At 35.8% G+C, this 17406-nt stretch overlaps 2 long non-coding RNA genes across 2 annotated transcripts in view; one reads left to right on the forward strand and one right to left on the reverse strand.

Moving 5' to 3' along the window:
* LOC140001825 (uncharacterized) overlaps window positions 1-17406 on the reverse strand; it is a 114117-nt gene that overhangs the window by 52017 nt on the left and 44694 nt on the right. The window lies entirely within an intron of this gene.
* On the forward strand, window positions 11104-16683 carry LOC110353864 (uncharacterized). The gene is made up of 3 exons (XR_002405008.4): window positions 11104-11475; window positions 14603-15187; window positions 15673-16683. It is a non-coding gene; the product is annotated as an uncharacterized lncRNA (long non-coding RNA).

Raw genomic sequence — 17406 nt, forward strand, 5'->3', positions numbered from 1 at the left:
TGTAAATAGAAGCAAAAATGGAGCATATATATGGAGTACCACTAAAAAAATCCTAAACCCACTGTACCAGCACTTCCCCTTGTCCCTGGCACTCCACTGATTGTAATAGATTTGCACTTGCACAAACAACAGCAGTGAATTTAAATATGGTAGACTTTCATCTGCATAAAAAGGAAGGAAAAACTGTTTACTGAAGTGTTGGTGATTTTGTTTTCTGTGAAGTGCCTGTATATGTCTCTGTGAGACAAATTACTGGAAACACATAAAATCCTATGGAAAAACCCTGCAAGAGCTTGTATCCATGAATAAACATATGCACTGTGAGGCATCTAATCTATTGAACATACAGATTTTGAAGGTACTAATCCTAGCACGAAAAGCTCAGTAAATATGCAAGTCTCTGAAGGATTATATCTGCTGTACTGATTTCCTCTTCTCCTTGTTTCAGTACTGTTATACCTTCCTTTTGACAAATGCAAGTTGGACCACTCTTTCTAACTCTCGTTATATATGAATAAACTCAGCCTGTTAACAGATATCTAACAAAATCTTATAATGTTTATAAGAAATTGATACCAGTGCCATTTACTAAAACAATTTATACTATGTCGTCTCTGCATGCGCTAGTATTTCTAGTCTAAGGAAAAGGAATAGAAAATGGAAACAGAAGTGTCCATACAAAAAAGGATAGTGCCATAAAACACAAGTTCGAAGTATTGGTGGAGCAGCTCTGAATTTCACTTGCTCATTTCTTTAAAGTCCATGGAAGAGGCCAGCAGAGTAACCAATTCATCTCTCAACTTGAGACATACATAAAATGTGTAAATATCAAACAGGTGTCTCTGTTGTGAAGATTTCAGTTTTCCTTGTTTTTAATGTCAATAAAATTATAGAAATAGCCTGGGTACTGAAAATGAAACAAGTGAAACACTTTATTAGGATTTTATGTTCCGGACTTCAGGTAGTCAGATGCAAAAATATTTTTATGAATGCTTCTTTACAAGTTCTTTGAGTATGTATAAACACAAATGTCTTTACATTTGAAAAGTGAACAAACAATCATTTAAAACAGGAAAAAATACCCATGAGTACGACATGGACTTGCAGAAACACAGTTCTTAGTATCTAAAGAGAGTAAAACAATATAAAAAATAATTTATGTAGACAATTTTGAATTCAGTTTTCTTATAAAACAAAACAAAACAAAAAACAACAACAACAACAAAAAACACTATGCTAAGAAAAAAGATTTTGACAGGTTTTGCTATTTGACAACACTTGTACTTTCTAATTGTCATGAGTGCTAACATAATGAAACTTTTTATTATTTATTTAGTATTTTTAATATGCACTCATAAACAAAGAAATAAATGACACTTGCATGCATATATCAAGCCTGGAGCAGCTTCACCTTAAGGGGATACTAAAGTTTCCATGGTTGTATGAATTGTGTATGTTAATGACATTTTTTAGACAGGGTTATACATTAAGTAATAGTGAACTCTTGCTTTTCAGAGTTAAGTGGAATTTAATCACCCAACCTTTGGATTTTTGGGGAGTTAAGCAATTAAATTCTCTGAACCTCTGAAAATTTGGGGTTAAAAGGGTCTGACAAACATAAAAAAAGGAAATTCATAATGATTGGTGACCCCAAAAGACTTGGAATTTGGGTAAGCTATGGACAAGTGTCTCAAAGTTCAGATGTTTATCTTATCCTCTGGAGCCTATGTAGTTGGGCTTGCAGGAGGATGATTACTTTTAAGATTTCTAGCACTTTTGCTTCTGGTCATTGCTGAATATAGTATTCCTCCTATTTGTTTCTGGAAAAGTGGTTTGAAGGGACTATATTTTACAGCAATTTTCATCTTTTCCATCTTAATCAGTAATTTCTCATGTAAAACTGCAGAAAATGGGAAACAATAAGTAACTTAAGGTTATTATTTAAGCCAAGGAAAATGGGAATTAGTAGTACAGTGTGTTCTGACTTGTCAAAGAGCAGACTTCAAAGTATCATGCTTAGAGGGGACTTTGGCTGAGCTCTTCAAGGACTGTCTTGGGATTAATGTTAAAAGTTTCAGTTATTGACCTGAACACGGGGAGGTAGAAGTCTCCTACTAGATCATGTCACAAAACTGGCATTTTCGGTACAAATGAGAATGAGAATCATTCAGGGAGAAAATGTGTATGTCTGAAGTGATAGGTTGAGAGGAAATATAATTTATATCTATAAATCCAATGTGCTATTTAAACTAAAGAAGAATGCTGGCACAAGTAAAAATTAGTATAAATTTGTAATGGAAATTAGAAAAATGTTCTTAAACATCAGAACAGTGAAAGTCTTGTAACAATGCTCCCATATGAACAGTGGAGGCAAGAAATATAATTGCTTTCAAGACAGAGCTAGAATAAATATTTTAGGAGATTACAAATTGTGATTGCCTGTGATTACAGATAACAGGAGTCATTGATCCAGAAAATGGTGTTTCATCCAAGTATTTAAAATATTCCTGTGAATTTGTAGAACATATGCATATGTTTTAAAATTTCAAAACTGTTACTAATGCTAAAGCTCATATATAGTGGACAGGTGGAAGTGGAAAATCAAACAAATAATTTAAACACACTGACCTTTTCTCCTGATGTTTGGCAAAAACAAAAAACAAACAAACAAAAAAAACCTGTTAATGGCATTTACTGTAATATTAGTAATTGTTCTGAAAAATCATTAATAATTAAATAAGATGCAAACATAATCTGCCTCATCTTAAATGTCAGCCTTTCTTAATTGACAGTTGTTAAAATTTTTCAAATGTCCTGTGGGAGTTGATTTTCCTCCTCAGAGGTCCAACTCTCCAAAATACAGAGCACAACAGACCTAATCTAGTACAGCATTTAAACTCAATTTTCAAAACATGATTGAAATCAAGCTGTAGCTGACATCATAAAGTCTGTGTGCTTAGGCCTATGTTAATTAGGGCAACATTTTCATATGGGATGAAGAAGAGAACATTTTGATTTTTCTGTTTCCTTTTTTTGTGTTCTATATTTTATTTTATTTTTATTTTTTTCAGGTAGCTTATGTTTTAGATGATCAATCCATTTTAAAGCATTTCCAAATGCAACTTCAGGTAGAATAACTATCCTTCCACTAATTGTTGTATGTGTTATCTAAAGGTAAATTTCTCTCCTTGTTACCTGGATGCTCTATAAATAAAGAGAAAATAATGAAATGTTTTTATTTATAGTAATGTTACCTGATTAGAGAAAAATATGAGGCAAAAGTTTCAAACAGTATTGCATTTCTGTCTTTATTAATTAATACTATGCTCTATGGAAGAAATACACTAGCAAAAACAAACTTAAAAATTCTGATTTTTTAGTGCTTTGAATCAGACATATCTATACAACAAACATTGATTTAGTGAAAATATGTGGAAGACTTTCTGCTTTTCTTGCATGCATTTGTTTTCCTTAAGCTTTGAGATAAAAATAAACAATTACCATCATAGTACTAGTAAATTTGGTTAGAAGATTAGAAGGCTGGTAACGTTCTACAACAGGGTTGCAGTATTGGTGGATAGGGGAAGAGCAACTAACATCATTTCCCTGGACTTGTGCAAAGCATCTGACACTGTCCCCAGTGATATTATTGTCTCTAAATTGGAAAGACATGGATTTGATGGATGGACCACTTGGAGGGTAAGGAGTTTGATGGATTGTCACACTCAAAGTGTTGCAGTCGACTGCTCAAGGTCCAGGTTGAGATCAATAATGAGTGGTGTCTCTTGGGGGTCAGTACTGGGAATGGCATTGTTTAACATATTTTTTGGTGACATGGACAGATTGAGTGCACCCTCAACAAGTTTGCTGATGACACTATCCTGTGTGGTGTGGTTAACACACTGGAAGGAGGGGATGCCATCCAGAGGGACCTGGACAGGTTTGAAAGGTGAGCCTATGTAAACTTCGTGAACTCATCGTCATGAGACCAAGTGCAAGGTCCTGCATCTGGGCTGGGGCAATCCCAAGCACAAATACAGGCTGGGCAGAGAGTGGAATGAGAGCAGCCCTGAGGAGAAGTCCAGGGAGTCTTGGTTGATGAGAAGCTCAATATGAGCGGGCAATGTGCACTTGAAGCCCAGAAAGCCAACCATATCCTGGGCTGCATCAAAAGTAGCCTGGCCAGCAGGTTGAGGGAGGTGATTCTCCCCCTCTACTCTGGTCTTGTGAGACCCCACCTGGAGCCCTGCGTTCAACTCAGGGGCCTCCAGCACAAGAAGGCATGGAGGTATTAGAACGACTCCAGAGGAGGGCCATGAAGATGATCAAGGGTCTGGAGCACCTCTTCTACAAAGATAGGCTGAGGGAGTTCGGCCCAAAACTGTAGAAGAGAAGGCTCTGGGGAGATCTTATAGTGTCCTTTCAGTGTCTAAAGGAAAGGTGGGGAGGGACTGTTTGTCAGGGAATATAGTGATAGGACAAGGAGTAATGATTTTAAACCAAAAGAGTGTAGGTTTAGATAAGGTATTTGAAATAAATTCTTTAATCAGAGTGTGGTGAAGCATTGGAAAAGGTTGCCCAGAGAAGCTGTGGATGCCCGACACCTGTAAGTGATGAAGGCCAGGCTGGATGGGGCTTTGAGCAACCTGGTCTAGTGGAAGGTATCCATCCCTGCCCATGGCAGGGGGCTTGGAATTATATGATCTTTCAGGTCCCTTACAAACCAAATCATTCTATGACTTTATGATTCTATGAAAGCCTGAGCCAAGGGAAATTAATTTAGTAAAACATTGTTGGTTTATGTTTGTTGCACTGTGTTTCACACAATCATTTTTCAGTAAGCCAGACTGGTGTGCAGAATGGAAAACAAGATGGACAGACAAGAAGCGTTAAGGAAGCAAATATTTGAAATTACAAAAGACAAATTAGAATATTATTTGTAGAACAGCATTTTCTGACATGATTCAAGTTTTTGATTTAATAAGTTTTACATTACAGTGCAAATATTATGCAAGTTATTTAGTTGGCAACATAACAATACTTAGGTTTTGACTGCATCACCTTCCCCTGACCAAGAAATATACGGAGAGTTGTCTTTCAAATAGTGTTTAAAACCCCAAAACATTTTATTCTGAGGAAAAATTTTGAATTGGTATTTGTTCTAGATTTTTAACTGACTCATAAACACAGCCATTCAAAACATATGATATTTGAAAATGGTAGGAAAGTCTGTTAGAGGCAAAAAATATATGACCTCTAATGCATAGTTTCTGATAGAAAGAAAATGCCATTTAATTCTAAATGACTTACATCTATTAAAAAATAAATAAAAATTAATGAAGGCACATAGTTTATAGTCCTAAGAGCAAGAATAATCAATCTTAACTAAGAATTTCAATTATAATCTAGATTCATCAAGACAAATATACTGTTTGGAGAAATACTATAGTTCCAGATTATTTCTTTTTTAGTGATTATCTTTTAGTAAATATAATTGTCATTATTCTCTGTACTATTTTTGAACACCTATAGGAGAAATACCATTATTTTTCATCTGAGTTGGGAGTGAATAAATAAGCTTGTAGATTTGAACATTAACTTAAAATTATAATTGCCTCTATTTTTCAGGCACGAATAGCACTATCTTCCAAAACACTTACCTGTGTCTCCTTTCACTCTTTCCGCTTGTATACATATAGATAAGGATAACTTACTATAGGTAAGAATGAATGTTCTGAGGTTATATGAAAACTGAGCAAGTATTAGAATACTCATAAGAAAAAGCCATCTTTCTCTCATCAGAGTTTTAAGCATATTTCTGGATTGCCAGCATTCAGATGAGGCTTACATACACAAGCTCTTTGCCTGTATGAACCTCTGGGACACTTTTGGCATTTCACTTGTGAATAACCTGTACAAGAGATCATGGAATACAGTTTTTGGTAGATGACAGAACCCAAGTGAATTGAGTTCATATTTGAGGCTGTCAGAAAGCTTTCTTATCCATATGGGCTTTACATTCTGGAAGAGGAGAAAATAGAATCTTTTGGCAATATTTTATTGCATTTGTGCCAGACATATGATATTTACATTAAATAGATGTTTATATGTTTTTGCACAGGAAGATTCATTCTTTTGTGTTAAAGCTCTCTCAGACACCAGTCTGGAAAGGTTTAAACACATGACTAAGTTTATGCATTTTTGCATAGTCACATTGAATCAATGCAATAACTTGTTGGGTGCCAAAATATTTCTTGACTTAAGTCCTTACAACATTTTGGCCAAAAGTACAGTATAGTTTTAGTAGTTCTATGCATTAAAATATATCAATTTTACAAGAAAAAACAAAAACAACACAAAAACAACAACAACAAAAACATAAACACAAAAAATGTCTGCTAGGCAATTCTTATTTCTCAACAGGTTGCACAAAAGTAACCTCAAGATGATCAAATACAATGTCATATTCAGGATTTTCCCTTATAAACTGTAAATGTGTCCTGAGATCCATATTTTGTTACATTAAAAGCAGAACTGAATTAAGGAAAATTTGCATAACATATGCCCAGTCTGTGGAATCAAAGATTATCTCTGTTCACCTATGGGATGAAATCTTCCTCAGACAGATGCAGGCATTTCACGATTAATCCATTTTCAGAATAATGGCAGTAAAAGGAAGTCTTAACATTTTAACTGTACATGAGGGAACAATCTAAATTCCAGTGTTGCAGTTTCTTTATTGTTTTATTTGATTAATCTGAAGTGAGAAAAACATTAAAAAATAAATAAAAAATAAAAAAGAGCTAAACCAGCAAACTGAATCATTTCCTCTTTTACGTCCACTTCTGTTAAATTATTAGGAATGTTTGCAATGAGACATGTTAGTTGGGATTCACTAAGTTATTTGAAATCCTTTAATAGTGGAAAACTAAGGTTTTTAATTGGCTTGCACAATGAATTTTATAGTTCAGATCCACTCCATTAGCAGATTGCTGGATTTTTTTCTTGTCACCATGCAAAATGTGAATTAAGCTTATTATTAAGTGGAGCGGATTTGAAGACAGGATCTTGCTTTCCTCCCAGATGTTTATAATCTTAATTTTGTCTGTCTACCAGTGGTTTGTGTAAAAAAAAAAATGGGGGCGGGGGGGGGGGGGAATTTAATCATAATAAGCACTGTTTCATGAAATAAGCTTTTTATTTTCTCTCTAATTCTGGCTAGAAAAAAATGCGTACACTTGATTTAAGAAATCTTCTGTCAAATACTGTCTAAAGTGAAGCATTTTAACAAAATATTTCAGTTTTAACAAAATTACATATTTAACTACAAACGTTTTCTCGCGTCCTGCCATGAGCTCTGCTAGTGAAAAATACCAGTTTAAAAATATTGTCTTGAAATATCACAACCTTCCAAAAGTTTTTTCAGTTCTATGTGCGTTGTTCTTCCATGTGCCATTAGAATCGGATAAAGAAATAAATAGCTTACATTACAAAGAAGGTCCTTGTTGTGGTTTATCAGTCTTGGAACAGGGAGTACTAGAAATATTGTGAGATAGGCGATTCTCAAGATTGCCAGCTCAATTTTGCAGGCCCAAGAGGGATCTCATTGCTTAGATAAACCTTTTAAGGCTTGTCCAGAACCAGACTTGGGTCACTTAAGAGTTCAGGAGAAAACTTCTGTTACATGAGCAGTTATTGCTGTACTCCTGCAATCTTATCTTCTGTACAGAGATTTGGTTAAAGTGCTCAAAGGTTTCAATATAATTTCTAATGATAAAATTTGTACCATTACTCTACAAAGTCACTATCTGTCACTATCTTACAGCTAAAGTACCCAATTAAAAAAAAAAAAAGAGGCAAAACAAAAATGTAATCCCCCCTCCCTCAAACAAACAAACTGTGAACCTAAAATGCATAAAGGGGCTAAGAGTTGCTGTTATATGATAGACAGACAAAATCAGTCATTACAAGAGCCTCATTGTTAATTTGCTTTCATATGTGTCTGGGCAACACCTGATATAACCTCTTGTTTATGCAGATACTTCATTGCTATGTTGTATGTTTGAAGGCTGTATAGCTGACCCTTTAAGGCAGAAAGTAGGCATTAGTGAAATACACTTTCATTATCTTTTGAGAAATGAGGAGGGGAGATTAGGAAATACCTCTGGTATGGCTTATATTTTGATCAGGTGCATTTGCAGACACATCTCTTATCCCTCCCCAAAATTACAGGAGGATTTACAAGTCTTACTGTGAAAGTGGTGTCAAAGACAGCTCTAAGACCTGACTCAAAAAAGACATTCTTCAGAGCTTCAATCCATCTGTTGAGAGCTTTCTTGGCAGGCAGCTCTCATCACAACAAGGTGTTCAAAGAGAGGGATTTACTCTGAACTGGCGAGTTGCAATGATGCTTCACAGGCATCATATGAATTGTATTAAAGTGTCTCAGGATTTAAATGAAACTGCATTGTTCTCCCTTGTAATTGACAATTTTAGGGAATATGCTATTGTTGAAATATGTTGAGACAGATGTTGACAGAAGAGACTTCTGTGAACTGTACTGAATATAATAGTTTTTGAATGAACTTGAGCTTACTGAAGAACAGCTTATTTTAACCTACCTGTCTACTACGTCATTTTACCATGATTTGGTTTCATTACTTCAAGGGATTCTTAGTTAGATCAAGTATATAATATATTTTTTTGCTGCTCTTACTGTTACTGTTATATAATGGAGAAGTATGTGAAATACAGTAACTGGATTAGTCAGTGGATGTTCATCTTCAGATTTTGTAGTGTTGGTATTGTGGTTTAACCCAGCAAGCAGCTCAAAACCACACAGCCTCTCACTCACTTCCCCACAGGGGGGTGAGAGAATCAAAAAAAGGTAAAACTAATGAGTTGAGATAAAGATAGTTTAATAGGACAGGAAAAGAAGAGATAATAATAATAATAATAATAATAATAATAATAATAATAATAATAATAATAATAATAATAATAATAAAAGAATATACAAAGCAAGTGATGCACAATGCCATTGTTCATCACCCATGGATCATCCCATAATCACCCATAGATCATCCCATCCCTGAGCAAACACAGCACCCAGATGAACCTCCCAGTTTTATTGTTCAGCATGATGCCATATGGTATGGAATATCCCTTTGGCCAGTCTGGGTCGGCTGTCCTGGTTCTATCCTCTGCCAGCTTCTTGTGTACCCCCAGCCTCCTCACTGATAGGACAGCATAAAACTGAAAAGTTTTTGTCTTACTCTAAGCACTGCTCAACAACAACTAAAACATTAGTGTGTAATCAGCATTATTTTTCTCTTAAATCCCAAACATGGCACCATACCAGCCACTATGAAGAAAATTTACTCTTACCTCAGCTGAAGCCAGGACAGCTGGATATTGAAGGGTAAGGAAATGTCTGGGGGATTTATAATGGGAATTGTTGCAGTGTTTAAGCTAATTTCTCCAGGATGCAGGAATCCTGGTAGCATCATTTCCTGATGCTTTTGAGAGAGGTATAAAGACAGCCAAATGAGCAAAATTGTGTCTGGGTAAAACTACTTTCCTTCTCATTTCACCAGTTGATTTAGTCCTAAACCTTCACAAGCTTTTATCCTGCAAGAATTATTGAGATAAAAAAGTAGAGAATACTCAAACATCATGCTAGGTGAGGGCCAGCATGAATAACATGTATCATCAGTGTGTCATGATTGTCCAAGACTCATCAAGCTCCAGCCCTAGGTCTGATGTTACCCCTTTGTATGTATAACTTGATTTTGCACCAAGCTCCTCAGCCAAAATGGAGGGCACAGCTGCCACAGAGGGGTTGGCTTGCCTGCAGAAAACGTATCCAAACTATGATGAGGCCTGCAAAAATATGTAGTTAACCAGAAGTGAAGAGAAGTGATAGGTGTCTTGAATTCTTGCCACTGTTCCCCAGACATCTCAAGACTTGCCCACGTAATTCAGGAGCATTGTATTTCACCATCTACATCTATTGCATATCTTCAGATGTTTTTATTTTTATTTATTTATTTTTAACATTACTCTCTGGAACACTGTTTTTTTACAAACTAAGTGCTGAAATTTACTGTCATATCTCATCCTGCTGACCTGCTTTTCACAAGTCTAACATACAACAGGAAGCATTTTGTCATAATCATGGTGGTCTAATGGCATAAGGAAATAGAAAATTGTAGAAGGGTGGTACTAGCTGGAAAACAGATGTATTTTCAGGCCAGATTTTTCACCTATTCTCTGAAGTTAAACATGTATATTGAAGCTCTGCAGAGGTATATTCATGGAAAGTTTGAAAAACTCATCATCTGGATAATTTTCAGAGGATAACATTATCCAAAAATTTTTGGAAACACTTTTGACATTTTAACACCGAAAACCAACTAAAATGGCTTACTGAATAACTATGGATTAAGGAATTATATTTTAAATTAAAATATTTTAAAAGGTTGAATAGACATTTTTTAATTGTCCACACAAAATACATTTATAACAGAACTTCTTGGTTACACTTATATGTTTTCTTTAATTTATTTAGGCTGGATTTATGTAAGCTTTAAATCAATGTAACAGACCAGAATTTATTTCTTACAGATGAAGATCATGGGGCTAGTCAAATTACTTAAAGGTATACTTTTATATAATTTACAGAATAAGATTTGTTATCTTGCCCCTCTCAAAATAGCTCTTTTTCTTTTGCTGACATGTCAGCAAAAACAAAGTGTTCAGCAAAGCAGAAATGTTTTACAGTAAAATATCACGTCTGGTTCCAATGAACAAAAATCCCCCCCAAACCTACTGCACAGAGATAAGGCTGTGCCTCTTTATTTTAGATAAAGTGTTAATGGGATGTTCCTGAGAAGGATGAGTTGGTTAGAAAATCTGTAGGAAAAGATTTTTTTTTTTTTTTGGTATTAAATAAAGTTACACTATTCAATCCTAAATACATTCAAGAATGTATTGGTTTAAAAATGTTTTACCAGGTGTAGTTGTTTAGGTCTGACTTCCTTTTCTGGAAGGATAAAAGATGTAAAATGCTTTGTTGCAAATTAAGTCCTTTGTTGTGTAACAGTGTCTGAAAGGCTTAGTTTTTGTACGCATACAAAGCAAAAACATATTTCAAAGCCTTGAAATTTAAAACGAAAGTTTATAAAAATAAATTTATAATTTATTTTGTTGATCTATAAAGGAAAGCTTACCTAATGGATTTCTACAGAGGATAATTTCCATATTCCTGTTCTCTTTCCTGAAAATGCTGGAATTTGTTAACTTCTCATTAATTATTTTATAAACAGTATAGAAACAAATTGAAGATTTGCACTAATCTGTGGAGAATAATGGGTGATAAGTGTCAAGAGTCCAGTTCAGAACCTGCAGTCAGTCTGTTACAGAAAAGCACTGATATTTGTTCTCTACTGCCTCCCTTGAAGGTGCACAGTCAATGTAAGTTTTTGTATAATAATATAATACGGTATGTACTATATTTATAGTGGTATGGAAATTCTATTTATTCTGCCTAACAAGGAAGTTCTCTCTATATATACACATATATATTTATATATATACATTTGAATTTTTGTTCTGGTTAGCCAGTTAGGTGTTTTTGTTTGTTTGTTTGCTTTTTTCTTTTTAAACTGCAGCAGCACAAATTTTCAGTCTCCGTATATTCTTCTCTGCTCACAGGTATGTTGCAGTTAATAGCTTTTTATATCTTTGAGACAATGCTCAAATTTATGGTGTTTTGTTGTTCTGGCTACTTTTTCAGTAAATTACCTTCATTTGTTCCATTGTCATTGCTCTGTGTTTCATCCATACACTTTTCCTGAGCTCTCTGTCTTTAATCATCATTCTTTTTTAACAGTGTTAATCGTATTTGAGGGGCTTTATTTTACTTTTGCATTTGAAGCAGTTTGTTTACTTGCATAAGGGGAGAAGTAAGAATCCTGTTTTTCAACTTCATAAATTAAAAGAAACCTAGAAATCCAGTGGAGGTCTTAAATCACGTAAACTAAGTAACTAGGTTATAAAGAATTTTCTCCCAGACAGGGAATCTGTTTTCTTCTTTCTAAGTTTTCACCACACCTGCAAGCTGACAGCTTGTGACTATTACAAGACACAGCATCTATCTATCCATCACTGTTTGTTTTGTTAATTAAGAACAGATGGCAAGTGCTAAAAATAAGTAAATAAATAAATAAATAAAATTACATGTATGTGGCTGTTGATTAAGAATAAAAAATAAAAAATCCATCTTGAACAAGTTATCCAGTGCATGCATGCACAAATGATGTAAGGACTAGAACTTTTTGGAAAATATTCAGTTTTGTTTATTTTCAGTTAATGAAATTGTTTTCTGTCCACAAAACATGCAAAAATGGTTTTGGTTGAAACTGAAAAGACTTCATTAGGTCAGCTGAAAGAAAGAAAAAAAAATAGCTTAAGCCTGAGTGGGTTCAGTAAATTAGATGAGCCCATTTAACGCTGAACAGAGTCCACCTGTGTCAGGTCAGACGTCCTGGTCAGATAACACCAGTCACATACCACTAGTTCTCCATTTCTTTGAAGTGTATTATACAAGTCAGAATGTTATGGTGCATTTGGCTAATAATATCTGATCTTTAAGATATTAAGGAATTTTCTGCAACAATTTTTAGATATCCTTGGATGTGATTGATACAAATTATTCAAATTGCAGCTTTCTTCGTTCTGGTCAGAACACTTGATTGAAAGAGATAAATCTCTCAAATGTAGTATTACTTCTACAAAGAAATATGAGTGTCCCTGATTACATCAACAAATTATAAGGTTTATTTTCATATAAGTATGGTAAAGAAAAGGATTCAGAATCCTGCAGAAAAGGAAATCTCAACAGAAAAACAAGTGGGTCTGCAGAAATACCTACACCTTCTCTGAGTTCATAAACATACTGAGCTCAGGATCTTGCATCCTTCCAACAGCCAGAAGAGTAATATTAAAGTAGGTCCTGCCTAAAGCAGGAGTCAGAATCTCCAACCAAAGTTGTGAAAAATGTATTTGCTAAATCTAGACATGTAACCATAAATCAAATATTATCTTAATTTTTCAGATGACATCTGTCTTTATTATTATTTTTATTGTCATTATTATTATTTTATGCACTGCTCTGAGACTTAAATGCATTTAGAAGGCTCATGTGCACAAGAAATACTTATTTTTAGATAGAATTAGAACTGGGTCATCTGCATTTCAAAAAGTCTGCTCTCAGAAGAGTTTCTCCAAGTTCCAAAGTTAACCTTTATCTTCTCTTACTTGAACCTTTTGCAAACTTTAAAAACATGGTAGTTGCTAACCTATAAATATAACTGTATGAACTACATGAGCTTAGGTTTTAACAGCTTTGATTCAAGACCGTATTTTCTGATTTTGTGCACTGTACTCTTTTGTATCCTAGTTCATGAAAAAAAATAAAATACAAGAATCTATACTATAGAAAGCCAGAAGTTCATGAAGCATGAAAACTTTTCTAGGAATGTTATTGTCGTATTATTTTAAAAGCACAAGTATGTTAAAATAAGCGGGAAAAGAAAAGATTATGATGATCAAGGAACACAGGGTAGAATTTTGCAACAAGAATTTCGTAAGAAGAACTGTTTGTTTGCTTGCTTATAATATATATATATATATACTATATCAAATATATATATACACCATATATAATAATATATATACCATAATATATATGGTATAACCTAACTGAAATTTGAAAAAGTAAGCTAATATTTAAATTGCCTAAAGGGATGAGAAAATATCTTAAATAGGTTAACACAACTTAATGTTATGGTCCCATTTTATTTGTTACTGCTGAGACTGGGACACAGTAGTAACTTTCTTCTGCCTGTCAGGAAGTATGCATGAAGATATATTGAGAAAGATATAGAACTCAAACTCTGTTTTGAGTCTGGTTCATGTTCTTCAGTCACAGGAGGCAGTACAAATAAATAAATAAATGAAATAATTATGGAATTCTTTTGGTATTGAAAACTCCAAATGTATCAAAACCCCAGCAATAACTGAGGTTTCACAAGAAAGAATTCCCGCTGAGAATGTTCATTTTTGTGTCACAAATGTAACACAGCAGTGATGTCCAAACTCCACTACTTCTTTAAATTGTGATAAACCAGGGAATATGGATATTATATTTTCAGGAAACATCCCCAACCTGAAACTTCAGAAACCTAGAAAAATCTGGATCCTTTGTTTACATAAATCATTTTCCATACAGCAGTTCTTACAAGGCAAAAAGTTAAACAAACAAGCAAACAAAAATAGTTTTTCTTTCTCTATGGACTTGATTTGAAAGCAGATGAAACAATGATGATTCTACCTGCTGCCCAGCTATGGGAAATTAGCTACTCCACCTGTTAGCTTGAACCCCTGGGAGCCAAATACCCATTTTGTTTCTCCTGTGCACACATTCACACTGACTTGCACACATAGAAACATATATTTTATTTGCCTGTTTGTTAGTTGTTCCTTTTAATGAAATAAGTTGTTCAGTTTTATTTATTTATTTTTTATATTCTTCTTTCAGTGTGGGAAAAATGAAGAAAGAAAAAAGAAAAAACACAACTTGCAAAACAATTTTGAAGTGCTGTCTGCCATGGATATAAGCCAGAATAGGCAGCTGGGCTTTATTTTTGCTTTGAAGGGTCCAAGGATGCACACAAACTACTGCACTCCCTCTTTTTCATGTATCCACCAAGTCCCATGGAGTTCTGGGCTGCATCTGAACCGTCTTGCTGACCCTTCCACTCAGTCCCCAGATTAGTGCTCCAAGCAGCCCTGCGATTATGCTGCTCAATACTGATTACAAAGAGTAAGGAGTGGGAGTATAGCTGAATTTCAAGTAAAAGACTTCCTTGCAAAACTTTGATTTGCAGATACCAGTGAACTTTGTGGGAAGAAGAACATCAGCTCTGACAGAAGGGGACAAGGCTGGAATTTTCCCCTGCATGGCTGCCTGCAAGCATGACCCAGTGCCAGCTGGCTCCCCACACTGAGCCACCATAGTTTGAAGCCTCTGTCTGAAAACACCACACAGACACGGATGAATGCCAGGAACAATGGAGTCAGCAGCTTTTTGATTTTCACTCCAGTGCTATTGCGAGTTTCTTGGGTACTTATGAAATCTCAAACTTTTTCAGGATGAGAAAAGGGCTATGAAGCTGGTGAAAGGCCTGGAACACAAGTCCTGTGAGGAGTGGCTGAGGGCACTGGGGTTGTTTAGTCTGGAGAAGAGGAGGCTCAGGGGAGATGTTATTGCTCTCTACAGCTACCTGAAAGGAAGGTGTGGGGAGCTGGGGGTCTGCCTCTTCTCACAGATAACTAGTGATAGGACTAGATGGAATGTCCTCAAGTTGCATCGGGGGAGATTTAAGTTAGAAATTAGGAGACATTTATTCTCAGAAAGAGTAGCCAGGTATTGGAATAGGTTGCACAGGGTGGTGGTGGAGTTGCCATCCCTGGGGGTGTTTAAGCAAAGGTTGGACTTGGTGCTTAGGGACACGGGACATGGTTTAGTGGGTGACATTAGTGGTAGGGTGATGGTTGGACCAGATGATCTTGGAGGTGTTTTTAACCCTAATGATTCTGTGATTTCAGGCTGAAGTTCTTTATACAGATTCCTAAAGATCGCTTTAAGGAACTCCATACTTTGAGGGTTGGATTTGAAGATGTGCATCTGTTGCTACAGAAGACTTGCTCCTGAGCTCTCTATCCAGTCACTTGGTCACTGTAGAGCGTACAACAATGAATCACAGTTATAAAAAGTTACAAAAAATATTTTGGTATAAATAATAAATAGAAAGAACTTTAAAATAAACTTCTTTCAATTTATTTCCCTTGTGATATGAGATGAACACTCTGTTATGTGGACAAAATTTGAAGCCTCTGACTCAAAAAGTGTGTTAAGCTGTCCTCTGTCTACTGGGGGAAAACAATTCCGTTCTCTTTCAACATGAATCTCATGCTTCATACTGTATTGGAATATGCGCTCAGAATTTCAGACTTAAGTCCTTCCAGTCTGTGACTACTGCAGGAATAAAAAAAGTGACTGTTCAAATGCTAACTAAATTTTGTTCAAGTGAAAAAACTACTGTTTTCCATTTTCTCTAAAACCATGTGCTAAGGTGCTTATGCATAATATTTTTTCTCCTTACATGAGCTCCACAGGCTGAAATTACTCAGGCCCACCAGTGGGTGATAGTTTCTGCACATAATGTGATTTCACACCCTATTAATCCATGTGCAACATGTTTATCCTAGGAATTGCTCTTTTGTATATGCTTGTCCACTTCTACTTTCCAAAAAACAACCAGAAAGACTTGTCTTCGATCTCTTATAGAGGCAATGTGGGTAGTTAGGGTCTGGTGGCCGGAAGATGTTGCGCTGTATGGAAAGATAGAGCCCATCCCTTGATGGGCAGTAGCGCGTGGTCTGTGACGTAAGCAAGCGGAAGCGACGTTGTGGGCCTAGGCTAAATAACACCATGTGACTCGACAATAAACGCCATTTGCCATCCACCACATTGGTGTCTGTGAGCTGATGGACCAAGCGGCCTGGGGCTGGTCGCCGTGCCGTTCCTGAACCAGGTCGCCACTGCCCCCTGAAGGCAACAAGGCAAAAAGAGTGGAGAAATGGGTTGTTAACCTCAGGCTACCACATGACATCCTAGCAGGCTTACTGTATAATAAAATGTAAGGTTTAGGAAGAAATGTGTGGTATCTTATCCCCAAGATGAAGCTCAATCTTTATAAGGCATGGCCACATAGGCATAAGTTGCTAAGCCAGAAAGTGGTGGCTGTCCAGGATGTCCAGTGAAGTTCACACTGACTGGAAAAGGGGAAACATAACCCCCATTAAAAAAAAAAAAAAAAAAAAAAAAGCTCTGGAAACTACAGGCCAGTCAGTGTCACCTCTGTGCCTGGCAAGATCATGGAACAGAACCTTTCAGAAAATGTACTAAGGTACATGGCGGACATAGAGGCAATTGGTGACAGCCAACATAGCTTCACTTATCATGTCTAAGATCACACAAATCATACCTAAGAATTTTAGTGGCCTTCTAAAACTGGGTTACAGCATTGGTGGATAAGGGAAGAACAACTGATGTCATCTACCTGGATTACTGCAAAGCCTTTGACTCTGTCTGGCATGACATACTTGTCTCCAAATTGGAGAGACATGGATTTGATGGGTGGACCATGTGGTGGTTAATGAATTGTCTGGATGTTCATCTACAAAAAGTTGCAGTCAATGGCTCAATGTCCAGGTGGAGACCAGTGATGAGTGGTGTGGCATCCCTCAAGGGTCTGTTTTGGGGCATACAACATAACT

The sequence above is a fragment of the Anas platyrhynchos genome, chromosome 2 (genome assembly GCF_047663525.1).
Source record: "Anas platyrhynchos isolate ZD024472 breed Pekin duck chromosome 2, IASCAAS_PekinDuck_T2T, whole genome shotgun sequence".
Lineage (NCBI taxonomy): Eukaryota > Metazoa > Chordata > Aves > Anseriformes > Anatidae > Anas > Anas platyrhynchos.